This window comes from Lepidothrix coronata, unplaced genomic scaffold, assembly GCF_001604755.1.
Source record: "Lepidothrix coronata isolate B3197 unplaced genomic scaffold, Lepidothrix_coronata-1.0 Scaffold115, whole genome shotgun sequence".
Taxonomy (NCBI): Eukaryota; Metazoa; Chordata; class Aves; order Passeriformes; family Pipridae; genus Lepidothrix; species Lepidothrix coronata.
Window position 1 is genome coordinate 2,655,930 of NW_016690295.1, and position 23,918 is coordinate 2,679,847.

At 38.3% G+C, this 23,918-nt stretch overlaps 1 long non-coding RNA gene across 1 annotated transcript in view; it reads right to left on the reverse strand.

Moving 5' to 3' along the window:
- The window catches only part of LOC108502234, a 33,808-nt gene extending 19,469 nt beyond the window's left edge, over nucleotides 1-14,339 (reverse strand). The window contains exon 1 of the long non-coding RNA XR_001876383.1: nucleotides 14,185-14,339. This is a non-coding gene — a long non-coding RNA (uncharacterized LOC108502234). The remainder of the gene's footprint in view (nucleotides 1-14,184) is intronic.
- Nucleotides 14,340-23,918: the final 9,579 nt, after the last annotated feature.

Below are 23,918 nucleotides of genomic sequence, written 5' to 3' on the forward strand. Positions count from 1 at the left end.
ATTCACTCTTTCTTTTGCAGATGCATTTCATTCACTTAAAACTTAACTGAAGTCTTCTCTATCAGTTCCCATCCTTAACATGGTGTTAAAAGCACTCAGCAGCTTCACTGGCTTAGATCTGCTTGAAGTTCTCAGTGTCTCAGTGTCTCAGCTTACCCTGTGATTCTTTTAGGAGGAAGAGATCCAAACTCAACACAGCTCAGAGCTCTGACTCTAAAAATCAAGTTAGCTTTAAAACACGTGCTCACATTTACTGCAATACTAATTCAGCATATACAGGTAAGAATAAAAAGAGTAGAGAAAAAAAATACCCTCTTCTGGCAGCTCTGGCAATCTTGTAACCCAGTTTCAAATTTTTACCTTTGGCATGTAAAATTCCACCGAAGCAACGAAGACTTTAAAGTTCAGACCTAAACTACAGGGAGACAGAAGCAGCAGGGACTAACTCAGGTGTGGCAATTTTTAGGAAAAAGTAAAACCATAATTCTATGTCTGGCTTACTCGGTGATTCGAGCAATAAAATATCACACAGTAACTTGTGTAGTGAAGGAATTTTCTACCTTCCATCGATGAGCACTGCCAGACCCAAGCCACTGCGCTGAACCACACATCTCTCAGAAAGCTCCAAACTCTTTCTGAAAACTCATGAAAAATAGGCATAAACTTATGACTTCCTTTATTTTGTGGAACATTATCATCACGTTACATCCACTCAAAAGTCTTTGTTTCGCTTTTGACCCTCTCTCAATCCAATTTACAGCTCTGCAATTTTGACACCTATGTACAATGAACAAATATATTAAGCAATTTTAAAGAGAACTGGCGTACTTATGGCAGTCCCAAACACAAAATAACAATATGAAATGGGAATAAATCCTTAGCATGATGGAAAAGAGTGGCTGAGAAATCTTCTTCCAGGTCACTGATCCATGATTCAACCAAGACTGCATCCAGAAGCTAAAAGAAAATGCTAAACCTGTTGCTTCAGAGGTTCTGAAAAGTCCTGCCAGCTTTGATTTACTAGAGCAAGGAACACAGAGGGAAAAATTCTAAATGGATCTAAATGGACCCTATTTCATGCCCAGAGGCAAGCATGCAAAGGTCTCCATAAGAGGCATTCCTACAATCAAAAAGGACAGAAATACGGAACCATTCAATTACATCCCAAGATTCTTTGGGAAATACAAGACATCACTAGAACTGCTTTATTTTCAAAGCATATTCTACGTTCTATATTTATACAGACATTTCTATATCCATAGGACTCTTCAGATCACTTTAAATTCAAATCAAATTTTTATTCACATATGTAATTAAGAATTAGTAGACCTAAGTCCTAGTGATATATATCATTCCAAGAAAGTGTTTTGAAAATGTCAGATTATAGACATGCTAAATTATAATTATGGGAGGTTATAAAAAAAAAAAAGAAAGAAAATAAAAGCTAGAACACTTTGCATGTATTTCCTTAGAAGAAATGTTTTGCATCTTTAATATGCATTGCTTATGAAACCCTCTGGGTTTGGAAACACTCCCCACATCTGCATTCCACTGTCATCCCTCGTGCTCCAGCAGTTTTATAAACTGCATCTGTACCTCACCTTATGGTTGAACATCATGGAAAGCTTCTGCATTTACATTTTCTTATTGCTATTTTGATGGTTACTATTAAGTTGTTCAAGGCTCTGCTCTGAGTTACTTGCTCCTTCTCCCTAGAAATAAATACAATCACAGTCCCCAGTTGTCATTAAACTGTATTTCAACTTATATTTTGCAAAATGTAAATCAAATTCATATCAGATTTGAGTTGCAATCCATACAAATGGAACAGCCTCACTACAATGCCAGCACTTTGACACACACAAGAAATTGTGTTCCATGTCTGCTTTTGAAAAGCAGATGTTTGGGTCAGCAACAGTCCTCTCTAAACTGCCTTTAGCCTATACCATTTTTATCAGATCATTATCAAACTGCGTGGCTCAGTTGTGCATTGCACAGATTAGGTGTGTGCTACATATCAACCAGTTTGTTTTCTCTCTGTGTCAGAAAAAGAATCAGCTTATATCACCTTGGTATGTTATAGAGCATATATTTTCACAGACCAATGCTTAAATTCCATAACTGTGGCAATATTGTGGATTTAACCTACTAAATTAAAGAGTTTCATAGTGTTTGGCTGTTTGTTTAACAGATCAGTTCCAAAATACAAGGCATTTCTAGTGCCTAAGTTAATGTAATGCTTAGAGAAAGGTATTAACAGAGATACTATCAGCACTGAATGCTCTGTACTTCTGACTAATTTGTGCAAAAATGTAGTTATGGAATATCAACAGGAAATTCTCAAATACCTTACTCAGTGGTGATAGAATTCTCTGAAAGAACTTATCCACTGAATGAATAATTCACCAGATATTAAGAATATCAAACAGTTGGATTAATATGTGTTATCACTACTGAAGGCTAAAATTTCCAATCCAAGAATTTTAAAAAATGAAAAGAGAATAGATATTGCTGTTGCCTTGCACTTGGAAATTCATCTGGCCAACTGTGGACATCAACTGTAAAAAAAAAAGTTCTATATTAAAAAAAAAATCCTCCAACTCAGCTATTCATCTTAAATTCCATTCATAGGCAGCAGAAAGAAAGGAACACTTAAAGTAACCATACCTTAAGAATGTTTTTTCTTTTCCTTATCTTTGAAGGGAGCTCTAGGCAAGTGGCTCAGACATAGATATCAGACACAGACATTGCAGAGCAGACATCAAAAGAGAGGTGAGAGAAAATATAGTCAGAGATCCTGTTCCAGAATATGTCTTGGCAAGGTGAAGGGGATTTTCACATTACAAAAAGAACATTTAGGTATCTACATTGTGCTACAGAACTGAAATATTGTATGGACTAGGTCTGGCAAAAGATACTTTGCCATGAGCTCCCACCACTGTGATGCCAGTGGACCACCAAAGTGGGCAAAACAAAAGAGATACAACTCTGAACTTTACACATTTTTCCCACTAAAATAATAAACATGCTGAAAAACTGGATGTCATCTTCTAAATGTAAAATGCCCGTGCTGCAGCCTATACAAGTGAATAACATCCATCTACAGAACATCACTTCCTTCAGCACCCCTGCACTCGATACGCTTCAGGGCCTCTGCAAATCCAGCTCCTCATCATGGCACAGCCATGCTGCGTCTCAGTAAAGTTCTCCTCCTATTTATAGCCAAGACATACATAAAACATGTACCCAGGAGTCATCTGAACCGCCAGACAGAACAGCAGTCTGGCTCCCACTGCTGAAGCTCTTTGTCCCATCCCTTTCAGACTCCCTCATTAGCAGGTTTAGCTATTTAGTGCCGCGTTCACGGCGCCACCTGAGAAAACGTCTGTTCTTTGCACACAGAAGTTGAGCACTATCAGTCATTCCTTCCAAGGTTCAATTTGAGCTGCACCCTGTCTTTGTCTTTTTGGTTGATGTTGTCCAACAGCACACCACAGAGAGCTACTGGTGCAAAGGAAATAATTCCTGTTTGTTCTTGTTTTCGTTTGTTCTACGTACTTCAATGCTCGTAAATGGAACAAAAGAGCCAGCTGAGAAAAGCATAGTGAGACTATGTGTTTCCCTAAACAGGCATGATAAACAGTATCATGCTGGCCTGTGTCCACACGTCCTGAAGTCTCTCTGGGAAGTAATAACATACTTGTTATTTTCGAAATCTGTTTTTTTCACTTTGGCTCTGTTAATTAATTTCCATCCCATTTTAACTAATAATTTGACAGTGTTTTAGCTGTGCTTATCATAAATGTGAGCTAAATGTATTCTTGGCACTGCAGTGAAAAGGGGCAGTGCCCTCTCCATGGATGTATGCTTATCTGCACATCATATTTCACATTTATATTCTGCCTGGGAGTTGTCAGATATATTATGTTGTGTCCAGTAAGTACTTTATAAACATCATTGTATTTTAACAAGAGCAATCTTTTTCTGTGTGTCTGCATAAGGTGATACATCTCAGCAAATAAAATTTCCGATTGAAAGATTACTTCCATATACGCTTTGTTTTCCTTATGATATTAGTTCTTGAAATATTGAATTTCTTACTTCATGTCTCTCCACTATTTCAACCCTACTGATAGCACAGACCAAATTTGACTTAAACATTTTTCTCGTATCTTGAAATTAACTTTCTCGAGGTGATTTCAGCCTTTTTTCATTTAAATACGTCTAGCCAATTTTACTCTTCATCTTGGATAAGATGAAAGGAGGATTTTTGTATCACTGCTGAGCTGAAGCCTATAACACAAATTGTCATAAATTTGTGTCATAAAGATAGCAACGTGTAGCTTCTGTTTCAAGATGTCAGTCAAAATATTCCTCCTAGTTTTGATTTACACAGGTCGTATTAAAACACAGCATGTTTAGGATTTTTTTAAGGAACTTGGTTTAAGCTCTTGGCTAAAAGAAGGATTAAAAAACTTGTCAATTTTGTTATTTAAATAAGTATTTTTACCGGTATACCAAAACTTATCAGCTTTTTATTTCTTACGTGAAAATTACTGGATAGCGCTTCCTATTTTATTTTATTTGAATCAAGGATAATCAATTTAATACAAGCCACTGGAAAAGTGGTTATGTTAACAATACCTAGAAATAAAGTTGGCAAACATGCTGTCCCTTGAGGTTCCTTTGCAAGTGAGACTTGAGGTTTACTTTGAATCCTCCTTCACTTGGAGAACTTCTTTAAAGAATTTCCAAGATGCCCAACTTTCTGCACGGAAGAGAAAATGAGATCTCAAATTTTATTCAGTATCTGCAGAGAATGAATATTGCATTTAAATGCAATGAAACCATTTCTCTTTTAAAGAAAAATCTGGCTTTGGATATCCTTTTTTCTTCAACCTTTAAATTTAAGAAAAACGTAATAATAAAATTTACAGCAAAATTTGTCAAGCACACATCTGAAATCTTAATTTCTCATTTTTTAAACAGATGTGACTGTAAGCACCCCATCTGTAGCACCCAGCTAATTAGGGCCTTGCATTCCAATTAATCAGGAACTACCTTATACAGGGACAGTTTTGGACTGAACACGAAAATTTCTAGCTATTTTGGCATATGTGTTTATTTTTAAAATATTCACTGGCTTTTTATTTCTTTAAAATTCGTTGGTGAAGACAAGATAATTTGATACCAGTTGCCAAAAATTCTTTCATCCAGGAAGTAGAGTAGTATGACTACCAATGGACCATACTAAAATAATACATAATGTGCACATTTTATGCTGATTTAATGCCAGAAGTTTTCATTAAAATTGATTAATAATCTCACAACAGCTCAAAAAATCACAGCTCAAACTAGGAATATAAATGCTACTCTGAGTCCCTAATTGTGTGAGTAGCAGGTACAAACCTGTCTCTCTTATATCAGGCAACTTTCCCGATGTCAAATAGGATGACATTATATCTTTGGTCTCATTTTTATAAGTGGTACTTTAGTTTCAAAATGATACTTTTCAGCTGCCTCAAAACTTCATTTCTCGTGGACAAACAGTTTCTCAGAAGGTTCATGTTCTGTTGTCAGATTTTGCTAGCACACCGATTACATGCCACTAAAAATCAGTAGTCTGCAGCACGTCAGAACATCATTAATAGATAACTGGACTAATTTCACAGGGGTAAGAGAAAAAAAAAATGTATTTTGGGACGGGGGGGAGGGGGGCAGGGAAATGAAGGGAAGATAATAGAATTAATATCTGTTTGTACAGATGTTCCTCTAAAGACAAGATTTTTTTTCTCTCCTTGCAGCACACCTATGCTCTAGTGAATCACAAAAACACCAGGAATATAGTGATTCCTTGGTGTCTTAACCAAATTTATGCACACACTGCATAAACTGGTTTAACTCATTTATTCACACACACACACACACACACACAAAAAAGCCAGTGGAAAACAAAGGAAACAAACACAAACACATCCAAAAGTTTGAGATACTAGTTCCAGACACTGCTGAACATATTGTACTGCTAATACTGCTAACAGACTATACACACATGGAAGACACCCTATTACTGCAGTGTTATTATTGAAGGGAGCTCAAAAAGGGATTAGATAAAATTACGGAAAAGAGATCTCATCCCTTAGTGGCTATTAAGCATGATGAGCCACTAAACTGGTGTATTATTCAGAAGAAAGCACAGCACTTTACATTTGCTGTCTCTTACACTCCTTATCTCCCTTTTTTGGCAAGAGTTTGACATGGGACACACCAAGTGTCCTTTGGGGTCAATCTTGTTCAGATTTAGACCTGCTCCAAAGGACATGTTTCATCTACAACTGGCAGCTTAAAAGTATATCTTCATAATGTAATACATTGCATTGTGCTTTATCTTAACTTTCCATATCAGCTCCATAAGTAAACAATTGTTGCTGCCAGGAGTACAACTTCTTAAAAGTATTTAGGGGCATATCTGCACAGATAGTAAGTGTTTTAAAAGGAGTGAACTCATTAAAATCTGGGATATCTCTTGAATTTTAGTTGATGTCAGGCATATAATTTTTACTTAAATGCTTGTACATGATAATTTTAAATGTCAATTCAACTGTTAACGTATCTATGTGGCTCTGTAAATCTGGTCCACATCCTCAGCCAGTATATCCAGCTACATTCAGTAGTCATGCATGCATAGTCTCAACATTCTTATGTTAAGAAAGTCATATATTCTTTGGTTCAAAATACTTTGGATTTGTGTCATAGAAATGTGCTTCAAAGAAACGAAGCACATCACATATATGTACTAGCTTTTGTTAAACTCTCCTCAATTCAAAACATACTGTATCAGGTTTGCACAGGAAGGTTGCAGTGGTGGAGGGCTACAGGGGTGGCTTCTCTGAGAAGCTGCTGGAAGCTTCCCCCACGTCTGGTAGAGCCAGTGCCAGCTGGCTCCAGGATGGACCTGCTGCTGAGCCCATCAGAGACAGTGGTAACACCTCTGGGATAACAGATTTAAGAAGGAGGGGGAAAAATAAGTTATTGTGCAGCAGTAATTGTGGCCAGAGGAGTAAGAGTGAGAGAGACAGCCCTGCAAACACCAAGGTCAGTGAGGAAGGAGGAGGAAGTGCTCCAGCTGCCAGAGCAGAGATTCCTTTGCAACCCATGGTGAGGCAGCTGTGCCCTTGCAGCCCGTGATGGTCCATAGGGATGCAAAGATCCACCTGCAGCCCATGGAAGAGCCCCACAGTCAAGCAGGTGGATGCCCAAAAGAAGGCTGTAACTCCATGGAGAAGCCCCCACTGGAGCAAGCTCCTGGCAGATCTGTGGACCTGTGAGGAGAGGAGGCCATGCTGGAGCAGGTTTGCTGACAGGACTTGTGACCCCATGGGGGACCCACGCTAAAGCATCTTGTTCTTGAAGGACAGCACACCATGGAAGTGACTCACATCGAAGCAGTTTGTGTAGAACTGTAGCCCACAGGAAGGACACAAATTGGAGAAGTTTGTGGAGAAATGCCTCCCATGGGAGGAAATCCCCACTGGAGTAGGGAAAGGACTCCTCTCCTTAAGGAGGAAGCAGCAGCAGAAACATGTGATGAACTGACCATAACCCCCATTCCCTGGGGGGAAAGAGGTAGAGAATCAGGAATACAGCTAAGCCCATGAAAGAGGGAGAGGTGGAGCAAAGATGGTTTTAGGATTTGTTTTACTTCTCATTATCCTGCTCTGATTTTGATTGGTAATAAATTCAACTAATTTCCCTCAGCCAAATCTGTTTTGCCCATGATGGTATTCAATCAGTGATCTCTCCCTGTCCCTATCTCCACTCATAAACCTTTTGTTTTATCTCCTCTCCCCTGTCCAGTCGTGGAGGTGAGTGACAGAGTGACCTGGCAGCCAGCCAAGGTCAAGCCACCACACATACTGTCTCTAACAGCAACAGCACAAACCATGCACTAAACATTAATAATTGTAATCTATATATCAGACTTAGTACAAAAATGCCATTTTTGTCATTCCCAAACACTGCTACAGAAAGAAAGAAAATAGTATTTCTGTTTCTACACTGCTACTTCCATTACAGGTGAATTCAGCAAATGAGTTGAATCCTGTAGCAATGTGTTCTTACTGATGATTTCTGTATAGATATTTAGATAACAGATAGGTAATACTTAGATAATAGGCAATTTCTTAGCTAGTACTTAGCAGGATTGTTCAGATTTGCACCCAAATGACTGGGCCTCTGCAAGAACCTGTTTAGGAACTGTGACGTGATTCAGACCATCATTTTTCAATCTGATCCACAGTGCAGAATTTTTCCTGCAGATCCAAAAGCATTTGTTTAGCCAGGATATTTCTTAACTCTGGATACTATGTGCAAATTAGCATCCATTTTACAACCTCTCTGCTAATTGTTATTTGCAAAAGGATTAGCACTCGATGCCAGCAGTCACTTTAGTTATTATATGAATATTCATTAGGATTTCATACATAACACCCTCACTATTTACAGCTTAATTTCTTTGTTTCATGGCATTGCTCTCCTGCTTTACCCATCTGTACAGGTAACTGCCATTATTACCATCATGTAACCATCCATATTTTAATCAGAAGATCTGTTTTGTCCCTACCCCAACACGATCTTCTGCAGCTGCCAATACAAATCACAGCCTTCACAGCTCCTCATACATTTTATCCAGAGACACAAAGGTATTTCTGATCTCAATAATGCAGAATTAACTTCACAACAACGGGGAAAAAAAGTGTTTCCATGTGGTTCTGATGTAACTATCAGCAGCACTCCCAACTCTAAAACGGATTGGCCTGTTTTAACCACAGATGTCAAAAATGCCCCTCCCAGGATGCACCAAGCAGACAGTCAGTCATATTGGATGTGAAAAGCAGCTTTTCCAGGCATGATCAGGTTTTCAAATCCCATGGTGATTTTATATAAAACACAAAAACAAGTATAAATTTGGAATATTTCCAACATCGTTTTGTAGTAATAGAGGTATACTTGCATAAATGTGCTTTTTCTGTCACCAGTTATATCTGGAGAGCAATAGAAACCCAAATCTAGAGTACTTCATGATATTAGGGTCCTTGATTTGGTGCATATATTATTAACACACTCTCAAATAATAGTAATTTCAAATTTGATCTCAATTCACTATTTATTTTCAAATATTGTTCCATGGGACAATTAGTCTTTTATTAAATGCTTATTTTCTAAGACTTAGGTTTATGCTTTCCCGTGTTTTCCTTAGCCATTTTTTCTCTATTAATAAACTTTGCTATTAACAATGGCTGTTCTTCCAGTAGCTTTAGGCATTTACTCTTTCTTAGTCATCTGGTTTTCTTCTACGGATATTATTATATTTTTGTTTTGTCCTCCTATCTCTGTTTCAAAAGTTCTCTGAAAGCCTGATTTATTGATACAAATATTAATGATCACCATTTCACACCGTTACTGTTCTTACCATTAATAAACAACAAATAATGCAATTTGGGAAAGATAAGCACCTCTGATAACAGAACAGCTTGATATAGTAGAAATGTTACCCATACAGAAATCAACAGATTTGCAGTATATGCTACCCCACATAGATAGAGAAGTCAGCTATTCAAGAATAAATTTATCCAAAACCTGTCTAGGTTGAAACAAAGTATTTGGCTACTCCAATTCATAGCTGCACAATGCATTCATTCTACTCAACCACCAGATGCCATCAGAGCCAGAGTAAGTAATCTTTTCAGCCATATCTTTACAGCAAACAGCTATTTTTTTTACATAATAAAATCCTGCAATATCATTTCTGCATGATTTTTAACTAGAAAAAAGAAATCCTAGCTGATGGGGTACACGGCCGATTTTGACAGGCCACCGAGAATAAAAGCCATCTCTACCTTGATGCATACAGAATTTTACACCACGGTAACTAATCCAAGACAATGAAATACAATAAAGAGGTTTTGATGTCAAGATCTCTCAGTAGTTTTCACTTCTGTTCATTTAGTAACCAGCAATGTCTGTGTTCAGAACTCAGGTGCCTTCCCTGCGCCTGTGAAACATCACGAGCCCGCGATCTTTTTTATTTGAAGCTGCAGCTGTTGGTGGGTTTGAGCAGCTCTGATCAAATGTGAGGTGAATAAAACTGATTTCCATGGTCCCTGCTACAGCTTGCAGATGATATAATGAATCTTCTCGAAACTTTTGAAGTTGCTTTCAAAGCTATATAAGCAACATTGCCAACATCTTAATTCATAAGCCACTCCTCTTTTGATGTTTGGTTTCCTGTGTCTTTTGAATTAGATCACGACTGTAACAACATGTCTTTTTTCCCTGTGTCTAGCTGACAGCCCCATAGCTTCAGGGGTTGAAGGTGACAGCCCTAAGCATGGTTTATCTCTGGGTATTTAGTGATCTGGTAAACACAGACTTAGAGAATTATGTCTACCACGATATGTTGTCCTTTAAAAACTGTCACTGCAGAAAATCCATAGAACAGCTGAGAAAACTGCAATGCATAATACGAGCTATAAATGTGAGCTATAAATACAACGCAGGATTTTCCTAATGCAACAAGTATGTCATTTACTTAGTACTGCATACAAAATACAAGTCCCAGTTTGTGTGTAAAATACACAACAGTGTGTGAAGGAACATGTACATTATAGGATCATTAAGTGCTATAATCTCATTTTATGACATGTGCGAAGCACTTTATTTCAGCTTACCACTCAGGATAAAACATCTTGCAAAAAGAGAGTGCATATTCAAATGTATTATACAAAGATGAAAAGACACACTCCTCTAGCCTACTAAATTGTTTAGTTATGCACCTAATCCCAATGCCAGAGAAAATTGCCATGGTAGGAGATGATTCATCCCAGAGGTAAAGCAGAGGAAGGGAACTTAGTCAACAAATAAAAATACATGAGACTTTCATGGCACAGGAAGGATAGAGTGGATCAGCTATAAGATACACTGAGACACAAACCTTCCTCAAATACTGCTATCATCCCATTGTGGTGACCACTTTACACACTTTCTATATCTATCTGACTTAAAAAGAGGAATGGTGTTGAGAAACAACAGGAAGATACAATGAAGGAGCCTGAGGAGTTTGAGTAAGCACCGGGAATGAATCCTGGTAAATAAGTCTTTGGGACCGAGAAATCAAAGAGTCAGGAAGCTGTGCTGGTGACAAAATAGTGTCTCCTGTTTGATTACTTTTGCTTTCAGTATAAGAATTTGGTTGTTATTTGTGACTAAAGAGGGTCACACCACACAAAGATATGAAAGCAACTACCTATTTCTAAGCCAAGATAGAAGAGGAACACAAACACTCATGTAGTTGTGAAGCCAGATGGAAGAATTTAGGTCGATCTAAATCATCTGAAACTTGCTTGAGTAGCAGTAAATTAAGAGGGAAAGAAGGCTTCACTTCCTCTTCTCTGCATTTTTGTTTCTGCTTTTGGAAAGCCCTGAGTCATATTTTCGGCTTTCCTCGGCAGTCAATTAAGCCTGAAAGGGAAATTCTTTTAAAAATGAAAGCTGAGATTCTTACATCATCAAGTGCCTCTAGCAAGTGAAGAAATATTGCAAGACTCACAAAAAAAAAAAAATTCCTAAAGTCATTTGATAGGAAATTACAAGAGATGTGAGACTTCTATAAATTCCATTCACAGGCTCAATTGTATTCCTATTCTTCCAAAAGTCACAATTTTCTAGACGGGAACTATTTCAAAAGATAAAAAAGTATCAGTCTCACTGATATTTTCAAGATAGTTTTCATTACCATGCAGTACTTATTTTATCTGTCTAGTGGCACATCATAGCAAGACTGTTTTATTTACTATCTCAACTGATGTGAGAGTTCTAAACAGTATTTTAGCAGTGCTGAAGAACAGTAAAGTGACAAATGTTAATTTATTCATCCATGTTACAGCAAGACATCAGAAAAAAAAATTGAAAAGGACAAAATTCAACAAACACTTGTTCATTTATTTGTGGGTATTTCCTGAATTCCCTAATAAGAAAAAAAATCGAGAATTGCAAGAGGAAAGTAAGATTTGGGAAGGAGTAAGCCTGAGAAAAAGAATCTTAGATTCAGTTCAGCCTAAATGGCGATGTGGTAGGGCAACAAAAATAGAGCTGGTACACCTATGGCCAGCTCTGTGAGCGGGCTGAGAGCACCAATCTATAAGGTTCTGCAACACACCAGGTGATGCTACAGCCCAGTAGCTGTCAAAAATGGGCTGATCACAAAAAAGAGTGCCAGGGGTTGTGGGGAAAGAGATTAAAAAAAAAAAAAGAAAAAAAATGTGAAAAAGGATCAGCAACAGAAAGCTTAAGAGGACTGAGCATAAATCTTTACAGAAATGTTAAGATTAGAGACTAAACAAGCAACAACTGAGCTAAGCAGGAACGCAGTTGTCCAGAAGTATTTGACGAGCTAACTGCTTAGGAAGAAGGGGAATTGTTTAGTCCAATACCTAGGGCTATAACAGCAAAAAATGGGATGAAATTAAGAGGGAAGATTTAGGCCAGATATCAGCAAAACATTGCAGCAGAGTTATTGTACTGTGAAATAATCTCCCAAGGGATGCAGCTGAAACCCCATTGTATGGGAAATTGAAAACTAGCTCCAATTAGAGCTAAAAACTTCAATGCAGCAAACAATACTGCCTCCGTGGAATGATGGGCTGGATTGACTTAATAGCCTTTTTTTTCCAATTTCTATTCTATTCAACTGTAGAATGCACAGTGTAAGACAGTTCTAGAGGAAGAATGTTTTTCTTAACAAAAGATACTGTTTTAGCTAAGTGTGCTGAAGTTTAAACATCTACTGCTCCACCAGTCGTTACTACAGTGTCTGAATATGCCACATGGACAAGGATATTTTTTACAAAGTGATCCTGGCCTTCAAAATTCTGTTTGATCTCCCATTTTAACAGCTGAAGCAGATAAAGTTGAAACTCCATCTGAAGAGATTATTAGGAACATTCATAATATATAGCAGCATATCAAAACCAGAACAATATTACTGCCAGTTTAAAAAATGGATGCAAAGTTTATCACACAAAAGCTAAAAACCCCTTAAAAAGATGGTGAACTTTAGCAGTTCCACACTTTTCAAAACTACTTGTGTACAAACAGTTTGCACAAAAGAGCTTGTAAATTTTTTTGCATTTTCATTCCCATCATGTGCCTGCTTTTTCTGCAATCCCTGGCTTTGTATCTGTGCAGGCAACTCTGGGTGACCACAGGAGCGATAAATCCACACAGAACACACATTTAGGGGAACAATCCTTTTGCATAACACGCACAAGTCGTGGTATGATTGCTGGATGCAGATTTTCCTCAGCCAGCTAAAACAGTTCACTAAGCTAAAAGATTTCACAAAATGAGAAGCAGCAATGAGACTTGGTACACATAGAATTTTTCATACACATATATGTAACTGATAATACAATTTTCTACTACTCTTCACACATGCCTCCTCTTCAATATTTTCCACAGCGCTGCCTGTGGCCAAACTCTGATCTGACTGAAACATGAGATACAATTTCAGATACAACTATTTTACACTATGCACGAGCAACTGAAAAAATAAGAAAACGTAGCAACTTCATCAAAATTATAAGAAATGCTTCACTTCTGTTTGCTTATGAAGCAAAGGACCTTTTTTATGATCTACTGACTGATTTTGAGTCCTGCTAATAGCTGCAATAGGAAGGAACTAAGCTGCATCTCCCCGAGAACAGAAAACAGTCTCGTATCTTGACAGCTGACCATATTCAGTAAGTGGTATGGTTTATATAAGCAGTATCACAGAAAAGCTCAGGTGGACTAAAATTTTTCTTAATATACACTTAGTTTAATAGAGAAACATCCTCTCTTTTGACAGTACATAAGGCTGCACATAAGTACACAGTGTGCATATTTGAAACTAAAATTCAGTGTAAATAAAACTCAAACCTGTAATATTTTCCTTTGATTTTAGTTAATTTTTATCTTCTTATATCACATATGTGTTGTGTTACAAACAGCACTAATAATAAAAGACCGATCCACCTGAAATATTCAGAAAATATATTCTGAATATATTTTATTCCTTTTCTAGCAACAGCTGCAGCAAGCTGTTGATGTGCAAAAATTGGTTTACCAAAGCAACACAGTATTTACCTGTCTCTGAATGGATTCAGAAGGCTCCAGGCTGCATTAACAGCTGTCTAGAATTCAAAACCTTTCAAGAGATCCAGTAAGTTGCAAATTTTACACTTGAGATATGTTTTAATAGTTCCTTACTGACGTACAGGGCGTGATAGAGGCAGGAGGTGTTACCGTGCCAGGGATGAAACTCTGAGCACATTTTCTGTATGTGGCAGCCATTCAGCCTGGAACAGCACTAGAAGCCAGGGAATATTATAACAATATCAAGACTTCAGCTCACATTAGCTACTTCTTGAAAAGCCACAAAAGCAGTGTGGACTTACATCCCCAGTTTCCTAGGAAACTTTTCTCTGTCTCCCTGGCTGCTCCAAGGTGTCTTGGAAGTATGCAGCTGCAGAAAGCATTTTTGAGCTGATGAGCTCTGACCAGTGCTGTTGGTCTCCCCAGAATCCTCCCCATGTCTGGAAACATCGGAGATTTCATGGGGCATGTTCATGACATTCATCCTGACTAGTTACTGCAGTCTACCAGATGCATTTAAATTATCTCTTGGAAATATGTGACATAAGGGCTGGTATAAGGTTAATATCAATTTCTTTAAATCAATCACTCAGGAAAATCTTGCCAGCTCTCTTGTGCTAAAGCTGAGCTCTCACTGTCTTCAGTAGGTATAGTTGGAGGATCCAAAGAGACCTGGCAGTAGCCTTGGGATATAGGAAGATGATTACATTCTCTTTGGCTTCTAGAAAGTGAATCCCATCATCTTCCCAGGAAATGAGAAAAGTTAAATGCATGGAAACTGCTGACACTTGCAAGAATTTGCACAACAGTTGTTTTCTGTTTTAAATAGAAAAGTCCACGGGAAGTCTGAATCCAGCAGGTAAACAACCAATTTTCAGAGCAATTATGCTTTTGCATATATACAGCAGCTTTCACCCAGAGCTCGAATTAACACCATGCTTGCATAGATTTAACACAGTTACAATTTTGGGTGTTTCTAACCAGGAATCTAAGACTAGACTTCTAGAAAGAAATTTTTGATGGACACAAGCAGGAAAAGTTTTGGTTTCATGGAACATCCAAAGCACAGGAGCTGCCACATTAGGGTACTCTACCACTATGTGCAAAAGGGTGAGTGTCCCTCAAATCAAGGTTTCTTGTGGTGGACAGTTCTCAACTATTATTTTCAGCTAATTATCATTCTGGCCTACCCCTCTCCTTAATATGATTTGCAAAGAAAGAGGATCAATTATTTTAATTTAAAATTATGTAATTTAGTAGTTTTGAGGCAGTAGTAACACAGATCAGTTTTGATGTTTGCACATATATAAAAACGTGCAGCTTTATGTTGCTAATACTGTATAATCACATTTATTCCCAGTAAAACCTTTGGGTTCCTACAGTAACAACGAGATACTACCCTAGCACTCCTAAAGGTAATGAGCTACCTTGCTAGGGTCAAACCTCACACCATTTTTTTTCTGTCATTAAAAAGCGTGGTACCTTCAGCACAGGGTCTACATACATTTACTCACAGAATCACAGGATGGTTGAGGTTGGAAGTAACCTCTGGAGGTCACCTTGTCCAAACCCCTGCTCAAAGTAGGCCCACCTACAGCCAGCTGCCCAGGACCACCTCCAGATGGCTTTTGAATATCCTCAAGGAGGGACACTCCTCACCCTCTCTAGACAACCTGGGCCAGTGTCTGACCACCCTCACAAGAAAACAAGGAGGATGAGTTTTTTTCCTGATGTTGAAACAGAATTTCCTGCGTTTCCTTTTGTGCCCATTGCTCCTCATCCCGTCACCAAGCACTGCTGAGAAAAGTCTGTATTAATAATAATTGGGTTTTCATGGTTTGGTTCCTTATTTGCCTCAGTTCTCACGTGATGTGAGGTTAAACTAAGGCAACACCTCAGTATGGGGCACAAAAACTTTACAAATAACAACTTGATTGGTATCAAATGAAATATTTTCTCTAAACCAAATATTTGGGCTTCAGTTTGGAGCAGTTTAACTCTAAAAAAAAAAAAGGCAAAAAAGGTAAAAGTGAAATCAGAAAAAAAACCAACAAACAAAACATTCACAGGGGATTTCAGTCCTAGTTAAAAAAAGGATCTATGAAGCTTTCCTTCTACAACTCTGGGGCTAAAGCCTTTCCTATCTGCTTTGTGTCTGCTCCTCCCAGCTACAGCTCTGAAAGCTCAGCCTGACCTGTGTCTTTCCTTCAGTTCCCCACTCCAAGTCCAATGCAACGAGTCAAAGAGAAGCTATGGAAGTGTGAAGCAAATGCAGAGCATGAAGAAGGAGATCAGCTTTCCCACTGAGAGTAAGCTGCGTCTAATGTTAGTTTCATTAGTCTTAAATCCAGGGATTTTAACAAATTAATCAATTGTCAAACGTGATGAAAGCAGCTGTGAATGAGAAGCTGTGTCCCTAAGAAAAAAATGAAATCATCTTTAATCCTTTTATTCCTCTTTTTTCTGCTTTTAAAATGAAGACACCACCACTCACCCCTACCTCACAAGTACATTATGAAAAAATGATGTGTTCAAACTCTAATTTAGCACAGACCAGATTCCTCAGAAAGACAACGTGGTTTGGACTAATTTATCCAAATTAAACATTATTTTCTCTTCTTCCTTAGGAGAGCTGCTCAAAATATGGCAAAAGTAATAATGCTGTAATCCTCTAAGGACACCTCTATACACAGGAATCTGCATTCTAATCCACTAGGCTGTGGAATCTATGCCAGCACACCTGCCCTTACCATGGAGGCACCCACCAGCAGCATTTCATGTATCTGACATCAGAGGTATTTAATGTTAAAAAAAGAAAGAAGCCTGTCAAAAAGCGATGGAGGAAAAGCTTTATCCCCATGTTTGCTGTAACTATATTTCCATCCCAATTAAACTTCCCTAAATACCCAGAGGAATTTCAAAGCAGTTTGCAGTGATTTAGCTGTGTAGCTCACACTGCCATTTCTGGGAGTCAGGATGATAAATCTCTTCACACTGCTCTGAAAGTTTCCCCAGCATGTTGGAGGCATGTTTCAAAGTCGGGAGAGCTCTGCTAATGAGACCTGCTCCCTTTGATGTTCCCGCTGGATGGCGGCTCTGGCACCAAATGAATATTTTAGATGTCTTATGCAAAAAAAAAAGTCAAACATTTTTCACCTTTGATAACCATACATCTTACTTTAAAGGCCTTACTTCTAAATATTAGGGATGAAAGGTGATTCTTTTATGTCCTTTTTGCCATTGAGAAGTAATGCTTGTGTAATTAAAAATGAATAATGTTTCACATTGGGTAACCTTAGTATACTTAGTCAACCAATGACATTGAGGTTAGAAATCAATATATACAGTTAAGCAGTGTTAATGTAGTGGATAGCTCATTTCTCAGTTAAAAGTATTTTAAAACCAACCACCTTCATTTTCATGTAGCCATTTGAAAAAGCCTATGGAGAAAATATCTGGAGTCTTAAGGAGATTAACCAGAGATTCTGCTGAGCCAGACTTCTGAATGCAAAGTTCAATTGACATGTCTGATCTTAGTGTCCTTAAGTACAGTGTTTGCAGCTCACAGCAAACAGGAAAATATAAAGAGAGAGAGAACATGAGGCACTGCTTTTCAATAATGCTAATCGACTTCCTCAGGATGCACTTGCAAAGGTTAGGGCAGAAAATATTCTGCCTCTTCTATGCAATTAGAGAGATATCAGAAATTTATAGCAAGGGGAAAAGCCTGAATAGACATAAATTTAAAAGCCCTACAGAGCAGGAAAATAATTTCCTCTGTTTCTGTTTTTGCCCCATATAACCAAACCTTCCCTTAGTTTTAGAAAAGAACGAGAGACCCCAAGGATTTGAGATGGTCATTTAAGATCTCTTTGCTCGTCTAAAAGGGTCTATGCCTTTGCTCATTCAAGAAAGTTCAGAGCTTGAAGAACTTGTACAATTTACATTTGGCAAATTTCCAGCAATGCATAGTGCTGCCAACAAACAAAAAAAACGACTGAATACTCAGCAGAAACCACAAGAGAAAGTTAAGGTAAAAAGCAACTTAATACTATTATCCAACCTGGAGTTTGACAAGAACACAAGAGTCCCAAATTAAACAGAATTTCAAAAAAGAAGTCTGTATCATCTGACATCTGGAACAAGAAGCTTAAGCATTGCAGCAGCAGTGCAGTGCAATCACAAGACTAAGGCACTGAGCAATAATGAATTTTAGTACACTTGAGCAGCAGGAAATAAACATAAAAATGGAAGACATTCCCTAAAAAGTATTAGAACCTTTTTCTTGGATTCTTACACATTTCAAGACATCAGAAATTGAAATTAAATTTAAAAAAAAAACCAAAAAACATGTTTCACAGGACCTTGTGCAGAGCCAAATTTTGGCACAGATGTCCTGCGTAGGGCCAGGAGCTGAACTCGATGATCCTGATGGGTCCCTTCCAACTCAGCATATTCTATGATTCAGAAGAACTTTGCTTTGAGTGAGAGCAATTGGGAATTCTTTGAATCACAGGAGCTAAAGTGGGGAAATCCTCCTACCCTGCTTGAACCTTCAGTACTGCATCAAAAGCCTTGGGTTTTATCAGTATATAAGACATGAAGCTGGCCAAGTTAAACTCAGGAGCTACACAATGAAAACACTGTGATTTTCAGTATACATGAAACGAAAAAGACCCTATGATTGTCAGCATATGTTTTATTTACCACTTGTTCCCTCCTTTCAGCCATCCATTCCGATGCAGACTATAAATACACGATCTGTTATTTTTTTCCCCAAAGATTTTGATTCATTCAGTACACAAACACCTGCTAAAGAAAAATTCAGCCCTAACAGTTAACATCTGGCAACAGTTTACACAACTGACAATGGAGTTAAGCTCAAAATAGAGCAACAGCTCAACCTGAAATCCATGTAAATTATTGTATTGTGATTAGCATCAAGAAGACAGTAAGGTTTAAAAAAAACAGTCTGAGACAAAGCTGCACACACAACAGATAATATGCATGAAGTAGTACTGCTAATCAGAATGAAGACTTTTTCTACTGAAACCAATAACATTCATTAATATTAATATCATAATGGGAAAAAAGTGCAATGTTAGAAAAATCAAGAAACTACAGTAAACAAAAGTTAAACTGCTCTTATCTGCAACCTCTAATTATGTCAGTCCAGGGCACACAAGTGAGTGAAGAACACTCACCTAAATTTTACATATCTCTTAAGTGTTGATACTTTCTTTTGTCAAACTTAGCCTTTTTTGGTTACTAGGACCTAAATGGTTTTATGCACCTGTCGTGGTTTAACCCCAGTCAGCAAAGAAACACCAGCAGCCACTTGCTCACTCCCCCACCAGCAGAATCAGGGAGAGAACAGGAAGGGCAAAAGCTAGAAAAGTCATGGGTTGAGGTAAATACAGTGTAATAACTAAAGCAAAACCACACACACAAGCAAAGCAAAACAAGGAATTAATTCACTGCTTCCCACGGGCAGGCAGGAGTTCAGCCATCTCTGGGAGAGCAGGGCCCCATCACATGTACTTGGGAAGACAAATGCCATCCCCCCAAAATGTTCTCCACTTCTCCCTTCTTCCCCCCACTTTACATACTGGGCATGATGTCACACGGTCTGGAATATCCCTTTGGTCAGTTTGGGTCACCTGTCCCAGCTGTGTCTCCTCCCAGTCTCCCAAGCACCCCCAGCTTCCTCACCATCCTGGCAGCACGAACAGCAGAAGAGTCCTTGGCTCTGTCCAAGCCCTGCTCAGCAACAGCAAAAACATCTCTACATTATCAACCCTGTGCTCAGCACAAATCCAAAACACAGCCACTGTGAAGAAAATTAAGTCTACCCCAGCCAAAACCAGCACAGCATCCCACTTCATTGCATGAGTTCACCAGTAAATGATGCACAGAAATATTCCATAAAAGAAGCCCTAGCTACTGTGCCATGCTAAGAGGCTGCTCCAGGATCCTACTTATTAATGAGTGCTAATTTGCTTCACTACTTCTGTTAATTATTGAGCAGAAAGCGACCCTGGGGAGCAAATATCTAAAAAGCTCTTGGATCCTCCTTTTTTATTCTCATTTTATTTACATCCATCTTGCATCTCCTCTCAAGGCTTAAGATTATTAAGACAATAAACTGGCTTTCTGCAGTCATAACACACAGCTAAAAATGGGTTGAAAACCCTGAGTTGCTTTTTTTTTGTCATAGCAGGATCTTCTTTCAAAGAAAGAAAAACATCTAAAATCTAGTGAGCTAAGGAGGAAACATTATTCTGTTTCTGTGAAGAAGCTATTATTTGGATGAATTAAGCCAATGAGGCAAAATTGCCTACATCAGAATGCAAATTCAGAATTCAAATCCTCCCTTAACTCTCCAAGACTGAAAACACCCAAAGTGTAAGTAGGTTGTGAGAGCGTGACGTGATCTTATTTCCACAGCAAATGGTTTATCTTGGTGGGCAAGAGGAAAGCTGTGAGTGTTGCTGACCAGTGGATCCTCACTGACAGACTGATGATGTACCAGACAAATGGACACTGGACTGGACTGGTAACTGGCCAGACTGTGGGTTCAGAGGGTTGTGACCAAGGGCACAATGTCCACCTGAACACCATTCACTAGTGGGGTACTCCATGGGATCAGTTCTGGGGCTGATGCTTTTTGATATCTTCATTAATGACCTCATCAGTACATTTTGGAATGTACTTTGCCTGGGAACAAAGTAGTTTTCTGGTATTCCCTTAAAAAAAAAATAAAGGAAAGAATGAAAAAAAAAAAAGAGGAAAAAAAAGAGACTGAATGGGCAATGGGAGTTTTAGAAGAAGGAAGTTCTGAGCTGAAAAAAGCTCCAGTTATTCAAACACAGCTCTGCATCACAAATTTCCTAACCCTTTTAAGATTTAAAATCCCTTACCATTATTACATCGTTTCGATCATTCTTTTTAGCAAAAAAAATTAAAACATCAAACATATCTAAATTTTCAGTTCTAGTTTACAGCCACATTTTACTGTGAATCAGTTTCTGAAACACTGATTTTAGTTTTGCTGAAAAAGGATTTTAATTGTTAGTGTGCAGTTAACTCAGGATAAATCACATTAAACTTTTTCCACTGGTTTAACTAAACTAATTTAAAATTCTACTATTCATAAACCTGGAATTATTCTGAATGTCTGTGACATAATCCGGGTGCCTAAATCTCAGCAAAATCTAAGGGAAGGCGACTCCCAAGTGACTTTTCACCTTTGGCAATTTTATCTCAGGTCCCAGCTACACTTCCAATATGTGCTCTCAGGATCAAGACCGAACAAATGGACAAGATCCTATTTACAGGGGCACAACTTTGTAGCCTGTTGAAAAACTGTTAAGCCACCTAAATGCAGGATTTAATCAGAGTTGTGCTTTGGACACTCTTTGCCTCTAGGTAAGAACAGCTTTTAGAAAGTTGCCAAAACAGTGTTTGTTAAATCCCTTGCTAAAAGGAGCTGTTCTCTTAGTTTACTTTGCTACAGATAAGGACAAGGTCACATGCTTTAGCCCTCAAATGTTTTTTTTCAGCCTGTTTATTTTGACACAGCAGTTGTCAGGTTGGTTTTGGATTACAGCCTAGTTAATCTCTGCTGCACCACAGCATCCAGTTCTTCCTCCTTCTCACTCCATCCTCCCAAATCCTTACAGCAAATCCCTACGGTAGCAGACACGAGGCACCTGCCATAGAGCTTAGTTAGTGAGCTCCAGCAAACATAAAATAATTCCTCTAATAGGCCAAACAAAATAATTTTGTCTCTATACCATTTTCCTCTAATGCAGCCCATTCTCAGCATTTTCACAACAGGTCACCTATGCCACCCTAAACAGAGAATATAAGTCAGTGTATGATTGACTGTGATTTACCTGAAGGGGAAATTGGAGTACAAGGCATGAACATACAAGGCATCAGCAGTTGCTTGTGCTTCATAGTTCCTGCCAGTTATTTTAGTCATGGTTAGAGCCCATTTGAAAGCTATCAAGGTCACAGAATTACCTACTTTCACTGGGTCCTGTGTCTTCAGCATCTCCCCAGATAACATTGCCATATTTTGGGTTAACACACACCACAAGAGGGAAGACATTCTAAGGAGGACTCTTGAGTCCTGCGCATGGTAAACATATTAGCCTAAATATGCCACTCTGGTATTGCAGCTGATTATCACCTGCACCTATTTTAATCAAACCCGAAGACCTTTACAGCACCCATTAGAACTAATGATGTTGGTAGGATAAGTACAAAGGAGCACAGTCTCACCTCTACTGAGAGATGTCAGGCACATTAAAAGTACCTCAAGGTAATACAGAAGTGGCTATTAGTTTTTACTTCAATAGCAAGACTGCTTTCTTGCCTGTGAAAAGTATGAGTTTGCACCAATGCAACAATTTTCTAGTCTAAATCTGATTTTAAAAGTACTCTACAGCCCCTCCAGAGATCGATCGTTAAGCTACAGTGCCTTTAACAGACTTGTGCAATGATTAAAGCATTAAAAAAACTTCTTTGTCATTTCAAGAAACCTCTTGAAAATTCAGAAACTTTGCTATCACCACTCAGATGAAACAGAGACCTCCCAAACTTTTCATGCTCAAAATAAAAAATAAAAAATGTACCCAAAACAAAACAAAGTCCAAACAGGGAAAAAAATATTATTCCTTTACAAGCAAAAGGATATTTGTATGTTACTGTGTGTGACCTGGTTCATGTCCTTACCATGCCATTTTCCTATGTCACATGCTTTAGGTGTCAGATTGCAAGTTACTTTGAGGAGGGTCTTTTTCTTCTCTTCTGCCTGTTTTCTTTTTAACTGCAAAATCTTATCCAGAGGTATCTTTTTTGTTATTTTTTTTCTCACCATAAGTGGAACTTTCCCAAGAAAAGGTCTGGTTTCAGTAATTCAAGTATTTTTGAAAAAATACGTTGCATAGAAAATAATAATTCCTGAGCAGTTCTAGCAATGCATGGTATAAAAAAATATGCATGAACAGACTGAGAGCTTAATTACAGAATTTCCCAGGAAAAAATGGTTTCCTTCTCACAGTGGGCAGGGACCATGACTGTGAAACACAGGGGATGCAGAGAGAACTTCTGCCATAATGGTTGTGTATTTACAGGCACACAATAGCTAAAGGTATTTTTTAAGAATATGCAAAAAGAAAAAAAAAAGAAAACAAACAAACTGATACCTTAAAAAAGATTCTATTTGAACTCGTTTCTAAAAAATGGACGAAAACATGAGAGTTTTTTAGGTAACTATATAGCTAAAGAACTTGATCCAGATTAGCCTGTGGTAAAAGAGTGCATCAACCTGTGACTGAACATCAGTAAAAGCAATTTTGTTGTAAAATCACAGCTTTCATCATCTCATTTCTTAATGCTCCCTCAACAGCTTTCTGGACTGCGATATTTTCTCCAGGACCTTGCTGTGTGTGGAAGACTCACCTGACTAGCACTGGTCACTGGAAGATGCTTCTTCCAGAAAAACACTTGGCAATGTAAGGTTCCCACAGCAGTCCCGGTTGCTCTTCGGCTACATCTGTACCAACAAATTAAAAACACCCTAAGCTGTTCTCTATCACTGAGAGGTAAATCCTCTGGAATGGTCCACACAGAAATTAGTAAACCTCCAGCACCGTTCCAGCCCCATCTGCCCATTGGGGATGCTCCCATTAACTCTCAAAATATAATCAGGAATT